This window comes from Aythya marila (genome assembly GCF_965140915.1).
Source record: "Aythya marila genome assembly, contig: HAP1_HAP1_SCAFFOLD_337, whole genome shotgun sequence".
In the NCBI taxonomy this organism is placed as follows: domain Eukaryota; kingdom Metazoa; phylum Chordata; class Aves; order Anseriformes; family Anatidae; genus Aythya; species Aythya marila.
In genome coordinates, this window is record NW_028136741.1 from 6,299 (window position 1) to 14,040 (window position 7,742).

Genomic DNA, 7,742 nt, shown 5'->3' on the forward strand with positions numbered 1-7,742 from the left:
AAAATCCGTGGAGATTTCGTTAAGAAAATCTGATCAGCAATCCCTCCAAAATGGTCTTGATGTGGAACAGCATATTAATCTCGTTCAGGTTACTGTTGGTTTTTTTGTTTGTTTGTTTGTTTGTTTGTTTTCCCATAAAATTCTGCCTGTAACAAGAGCCATGCTTTACTATGGACGCAGTCTCACATATCTGCAATATCCACTATGGCAAGCTTCTTTAAACAGCTAGGGTGTTCTGCTGTACATCTATTTATCACATTCTTTTTAAGCAGCAGAAAGTCATACGAGTTCCCCTATACAGTATCCACTGACAGATTGATTTCCTTGAACACAGAACTCTGGCCTTCTGTATTAAATCCTTCATGTCTGACAGATCAAGTCAGTAAGAACAAAAAGAATTCCCTCCACGTTAACTGTGTAGATTTCAGCTGGTGCTAACAGGGTTTCTTTCTTGCTGTGGTATAAACAGACTGATTCCAAGTTTGAGGATTACAGAGTTGTCTGGAAATGCTGCTGGCGATAGGATTTAGACTGCACTGCAGCTCCTACCAGCTGCTGAAGGGTAAGAACACACTCAAGAGGGTGGCACACGGTGAGTAACAAAACTTGTCAGAATTATCAGAAATTGTACGAATGTATGTGTGTCTTCACAGAGGACTCACCTGTACATCAGGTCCAGAGGAAAGTTTAGGAAAAGGCCGGTTCAATTCCACTGCCTTCTTTTCTTCTTTTTCAGGTGCTTTAAAAAAAGACAAAAAAAAGTGTTGTCAACGGCAGAAATAAAGAAAGCTGGGTACTTGTTTCCTTTGTGCATTTATTTCCTTGTGTCCCATGAGAGAGAGAGAGAAAGGCTACAATGTGCAAGCCATTCAGCATTTATCCATGAAGCAGATCCTGAGCAAACTGAACTTGCTCAATATGGGAAGCACCTCACTGGGGCAGGCATTAAAGCATCTTATTACCTGTTAGTTTTGTGCTCCATAAAGATTTCTGCTCTGCTGGGGCAGGTCCGGGTTGTGCTGAGGGAGCTGGCACATCTCCTTCACTCTGCTGCATCCGCAGAGCTTTCTCACGCTTTATTTCTTCCAAGGTTTTAACACGCACTTCTCCTTCTGGCTTGACTTTTCCTGCCGGCTCCTTCGCCTGCCCTTTGCTGGGCCCGGACAGAGCGAGCTGCTTCTTCGACTCACCCTGAATTTTGCTCTTGCTATGGCATTCTCCTGCTTTTTTCTTCTCTTCTACCAAGCGATTATTCTTTTTTTCAGACAAGGCTTCAGAGAAAGTTTGCATGCGACCTGCACGAGCAGCTCTTGCCCCTGCGCTGGAATCTTCAGTTTTACCGTGCCCTTCAGCCTCGGCTTTGGCTTGAGTTTCGCGTCTCTGAAGAGCTTTCTCACGACGGATTTCCTCCAGTGTTTTCACATGGATCTCTCCCATCGGCTTAGCAGCCTTCCCTGTCATCATCAAGAAATGAGGAGAAGCACCAACATTTAAAGAGAGTCCAGCAATATTTTAAGTCTCCAAAATTTGTCAGAGCACTAAGGAAAACTCATCTTGAGCGTTCCCAATAATGCATCTTAGAACAATATCCTTAGAACAACATTCTCCTCCTCCTCTGAGCCACTTGTATTTTGAAGACCAGCCCTATCCAGAGAGAACTGCTACACAGAAATGCTGCTTTACTTTATTACTTTTTCAGACTGCATTTCAAATTCCTGCTCCTGGCAGTGGTTCTATTCTAATTGTACGTAACGGTTCACAGAAGCAGCTAAAAACCTCGACAAGGCACAAGTAGAAAATAAACACACACCTAGAGCCAGAGTTCTGATAGTGGCTGTCAGAAGAGCTTCAGCACTCAACCAAGAGGCGTCAGTTCTTTGTTTTCGTTTAAATTAGTTTGTAGGGATGTATGAAAGCAGTCCAAGTTTGTGGAAAGGAAGGAGGAGAAAGCATATTTAAGATCTAGCTGTTACCTCTCTCAGTACTGGTCTGTTTAGGAGGTAATCCCAGCCTGTCCTTCAGACACTTGGGAACTCGAACTGCAAAACAGAAAAAGAACGAATTAGGGAGGCTGCATAATGTCAACTTCAGGTTCACATTTCAAAACAAGACAGGAAAGGTAACTTTGAATCCCAGTGATTACGACCTCAGCCAACATGCAAAAAGAAACATCACTGGAAAAGGACAAACAGAAAGACTAAATACGAAACCCAGGAATCCAATCCAGATGCCCGTTTAGTACCTGTCTCTCTCTTGGGTGCTTTGTCAGCATTTCCCGGAGCCTCTACCTTCTTCCCCAGCCTTTCAGCAAGGCTGCGCTTCACTGGAAGGCTGCCTACATCATCTTCAGAGAAAACAAGGAATATTGTAAGAACTTTTCTTTGCAGGAAGGTTTGAGAACAGTCAACAATAAGCTTCTCTTTTTCAAGCATATTTTCATAGAATTGCCTTTCAGCTGCTAAATGATTTATTTTTTTTTTTTTCCATTTCTGCCGTCAACACAGATCTCCACTGCAATGTATTTTCCTTTCATACATCACAAACACTCTTTAATGCAGTCATATATAGAAGGCAGCACCTACGTAACAGCTCGTAAAAAGTTCTCACCCGCAGAGGCTTTCCGTTTTCCTTGTCTATCAGCAAGATCTACTCGAACCACAGGTTCCTCCCCTAAAACAAAAGGGAATTTTTTTTTCTATTTCACAGAAACCAGTAGCCAACAGAAATATTATCCTGTTAGCCCATGTCCAAAAAACCCTAGTCAGACACTGTTTTGACAGCTAAACCACACAAACTCATATTTTAACTATAATTAACATGGAAAAAAAATATTAATAGTCTCAGTGCTTGCTTCAAATTCCAGCTGAGATAGTAGAGAGTGAATCTGAGTCTGCTTGACACCTATACTTTGTGCAGAACAAAGCTGCATAAGCAAGCAGAATATTCTTAGGTGCAAATGCTGAGAAATATTCCTTTCTAAGGTGAATGTCTACGAGTAAAAGTACTTCCACACTTTTTTCCCTTTAAAAGGCATTTGCACAGCTCTAAACAATTTATACACAAACTCCTGTCATACTGTGTCCACACCTGCCACTGTACGCCTCTTTAATGCTTCAGAAATTGCTTCTTATATAGCACTGGCTTCTACAGCTCGCTCTTCTCGTTACTCTTCTGTTTTTCAGTTACCCCCCTATTGGCATACTGACACTTTTTTTTTTCTCCTGCCACTGCACTTAACCTGAGCACCAAATCTTTCCAGTACAACCAGGGACTTTAAGCATAAAAGCACGTTTTGAACAGAAGGCAGCACCAGAAGGCTAACATGGGTGAATTGTTTTAATTATTGCTTAACCCTCCAGTTTAGGAGTAATGAAATCAAAACAAAAGCATTCATTATTACCTTTCTTGGAAGACACTGTCACAGTTCTCACCACTGTCCGGACATTTTCCTCTTCTGGAGCAGGAAAAATCATAGAATCAACGGGACGAAGAGAAGATCTTGAAGAACCTTCTGTTCAGAGCAACCAAAACGTAAGGAAGTTTACCCAACATAAAAAACTATCACAAAGAACAAAAAACTTTAAATGATTTGTTACTGTCAAAAATACAGCAAGCAGAGCATGTAAAGAAGAGAGGTGACTAATTTGCCTCTGGTTGCCCTTTGGACTCCCATTTAGAATACCAGCTGGCTGAGAATCAGGTTGCTTTATGCCCCCAGCTAAAAATGGAAGTCTGTCCCTCAAGCAGCTCCCAGTCACCATCACCTGCCGTGAACAGGATAAGAAAGTAGGCAATATTAACTCACCACCGTGTCTCTTATTTTTTTCCTTCATCTTCTGCCATTTGATTTCCTCAAGTGTTTTTATTCCAAAATTCAGATTGCCCTCTGAAAACAGGAAACAGTTCGTGAGACAGGCTTAGAGGCACTCACTGAGGACCACAGATCCTCAGGCTTCTTAGCGCTCAGGAACTTTCTGAAGTATTTCGAATAAAGCCTGTCAACACTCCTCACAAGTGAAAGAGCCATAGAACCAATGGCATTTTGCCCCTCCTTTCATCCTTCAGGGTTCAAAATGTAGTTTTAATTTTAATCCATTTACACAATATTAGATCCCTCTATCGTTAGATATGGCTTATCAACAGTGGTTGCAAGGCTGCACGTGCAGCCATTTAAACTCCATGCTGTGGCCCTGTTTTGTTCTCCAAAAGTAAAGAAAAGGAGTTCACCTTTCTGACCCAATGGGCACATGATGGTATTAATGGCAGAAATGAGATCATGGGAATAACCGACTCCATTCAGCACCCCTACATTTTGTTGTGTTTTTACACCACGCTGCTTTTGACTTAACTGTCAAGTTCTTCTGATTTATCCTACTAAGGTGCTGGCATACCTTGTTTAGTAGTAATAGAACTGCCTTTCCGAGTGGAAATCACCCGTAATCCATTTTTGCCTTCCGCAGCTGGATGCTGGACGGGAGTTTTAGTTTCTTCTCCTTCCTCAGAAAGTTGGTCTGAAGGGGAAAAATCGATTCAGTTATGCATAGACCAGGTTGGTCGTGATTACGTAGCTCATGCAGTGACACTTCAGCCCATGGTTCATATAAAAAACTTTGTTGCTGTTTTGGTTTTTTTGTTTGTTTGTTTGTTTGTTTGTTTGTTTTTAAACAGCTACACTGACCTGATGAACTCCTAAGTAGAATACACTAGGACAAAACATCTAGGACTCTAGATTCTCTCTGCAGCTTTAACTACTACACAACACATTGCTCTTCAGACAGAAAAAAGAAATTTCCTTCCTAGTTTCACATAGAACTTTACACAAAAGACCAGCTAAAGCCAGGAGTGGTTCTAAGCTTTCCTCCAACGTTTCAGCTTCTGTCCACTGACTGCCAGACAAAGCCACCAGTGACCTGGCCAGACTGCCTGCCCTATCGCTAGTCAGACCTCAGGTCATCTGTGATTTATACACTCATTTACAGCACAGATTCCTTCCAAGAACCAAAGATTTAACACATTCATTTACAGCACAAATTCCTTCCAAGAACCAAAACATGCTCACCATCATCATCTTCATCATCATCTGCAGCATTGATTACAACTGGAGGGTGTGTAGGGCTTGGGACATTTTCAGAGTTTTCCACTTTCGTCACCCCCTTAGCTGTGGAGAGGGATTTGACTGGACAGAAAGTTTGTTTTGCTGCAGTGACATCTGAGCCACTTTCAGATCATCGTCCGCGCACTCAGGCGGACTTGGCAGTGTAGCTAGAGGAAGAGGAGGATCATCGGTAATATGGCAGTTTAAAACTTTGACCACAATGCAAAGACATGGTAGCAAAGGCAGATAACCCGCACAGACAACGAATTCAGCATCTCCTTTTGCCCATCCCATCACTGCTTACACCGTGAACAATGATTTCCCTTCCAACAACAACACATCTCCCTACCACCCAGCAAAAGAGGAAACAACAGGAAGCAAACTGCAAGGCAAACATCACACAAAGCAAAGAGAAGCTGAGCACGAAAGCAGAAAACAAACACCAGCAGTACACTCGGTGCAGTACACCTATGACTGCAGACCTTTTCCTGCCCTCACAAATGAACAGTTACCTGACGCCCCCTACAGGATTGGCACCCACTAAGTAATACTCAAAATTAATTCTTCAGCGCTTAAAGAAAAAGGACCTAAACTCACTCTTGCTTGGTGGTAAGAATTGTCCATCGATGTAACGTCCCTTTGCATGATGAAAAGCACAGTTGGCTTTCTGACAGCCTCCCGGCTGGTTCTCCCAGTAGCAAGGAATCTCACTGCGCTTTTTCTGAAGACAGAAAGAAAGAAAAGCTCGTGATAACATGCACCTGAGGCTTGCAAAGAGATGCACAGCTCCAGATCGTGACAGCTGTCACAACACAGTGCTGAAACAGCATTCCAAAGGTCAGTTTCTCAGTTAAGTGTAGTATTTCTGGGCATATTCACAAAGTTTGCATAAGCTGTAACCACTATGCACATTTAGTTTGGTCATCACTCAGTTTGAGAAGACAGGCACTCTCAGACATCAGTTGAGGGTGGCTTAAACTAATACACCTAGGATTATACTAGGATTATTCAGAGGCAAAAAGAACATCTGAAATTGCCTAGGTTAACCCTGTCTAGAACTACTTCTTGGAGACTTAGTTCTGCTGCACCTTTAACTTTCCCCACTTCCTACCCCAGGCAGCTACAACAGCGTTATCTGAAGGACTGTGGGTCAGAAGACACCTGATAGTTCATTATCAAGCCTGCTCCCATGAGGATAGAACAGCCTGTTTATTACCCCCCTGCTCCAGCAGGTTTTAGCAGTCTATTTAACAGCTATTCTGCATCTCTTGAGAAAACTGTCAGCATCTAATAAAAAAAAATAAACAAATATCTTGCTAAGACATACCTAAGGCATTGATTTTATTTCCCTCTGCTTCCTCCCACCCCCTCTCTTGGTAACAGAAACCAGTATGATTTTGAAGCAAACAAATCTATCCTGCAAAAGCGCAATCAGTACACCTACGGCACTGAAAAATGCTTTTGTGGATTTATTTTGAGAACACATTGTTAGGCACTCACGTCAATTTCCATGTGTCTGAATCGGCAGACATTCCTGAAACAACGACCCTCCTGCCACAGCTTGCAGACCGTCTCATTGCCCAGAGCAGCTTCGCAGTGGCGGTAGGCACATTTGTCTCCCTGGAACCAAAAGGAAACCAACAAGGAAAATAGAGTACAGCCTCAAAAATGGCCATGCTGCTGCCTAATGGTGCTACAACTGAATTCACAATTTATCTGGTTCTCAAGTTAACCAAAGACCAGTGTGCTTCCTCCTCCTAATCTACTCCTTCCTGAAAAAAGGGGAGAAAAAAGCAAAGCAAAGGAAAGCCAGCCATACCTTGCTACAGGTAGAATAGAAATAGAAGTAGCAATCGTCTCCTTGTTTAGACATGCCGACGAGTTCTGCTAACAAGCTCGGGTTCTCTCCACAGGGACTTCCTCTGCTCTTGGAGAGAGCTGTCTTCACCCTTGCTTGGGCTGAAAGTCTTCTACTGGCTTGTGATCAGTGAAATCTTCTTTTTAAAAGTAACCCGAAAGAAAGTAACAAGTGAAAAATAATGAGGAACAAACATTTTTCCAGCTTTCTTCAGTTAATCAAATCAAGTTATCAGTCTCTCAAAAAGAGCAAAGCCTTGAAATCAGCTGTTACATGAACTAACTAAATATTAAAGTTCTGTAAAGCTGCCAGGAGCTTTGTCAGCAAGCGTTCTCTTCCACATCCTCAATAATATGACCTGGAGCACATCTGGAAGCCTGAAAACGGAGTCACTCCTTAAAAAACCACCTGATGATACATGCAAGTCAATAATCAACTATGGCTACAAATAACTTCTCTAGAACACAGTTAGGACGCATTAAACAGCACGTTCCAGGCCCTGTGGGTCTTCGATTTCACCTACCTGGACAACCTCAGCAAAGTTATCGATCTTCAAAGGCTTCCAGTTAACTGCTCCTGTAGGCCGAACCAAGACTGAATCCGTGAATTAATAATAAAGGGGTAGGAAGAATTTTCCTCCTCACTTTGCCAAGGGAACCTCTCATCCACAATTCAAACATAGGATGCGCTTTTAAACAGCTTATAACTAAGAGAGGAAGCAAGTCCATTTGAATGCTCTCTCAGACTGGATGCAGCCACGGTTAGTTAGCTCTTCAAAAAAATAAAAAC

The 7,742-nt window shown here is 42.4% G+C and overlaps 1 pseudogene across 1 annotated transcript; it reads right to left on the reverse strand.

The window, feature by feature from the left end:
- Nucleotides 1–962: 962 nt before the first annotated feature.
- LOC309891470 (zinc finger CCCH domain-containing protein 11A-like) lies at nucleotides 963–6,968 on the reverse strand (annotated as a pseudogene). The gene is made up of 8 exons: nucleotides 6,915–6,968; nucleotides 6,596–6,715; nucleotides 5,693–5,816; nucleotides 5,060–5,262; nucleotides 4,392–4,511; nucleotides 3,828–3,886; nucleotides 1,974–2,028; nucleotides 963–1,454 (listed from the first exon to the last, which is right to left on the reverse strand). The product of its transcript is annotated as a zinc finger CCCH domain-containing protein 11A-like (transcript).
- Between the last annotated feature and the right edge of the window lie 774 nt (nucleotides 6,969–7,742).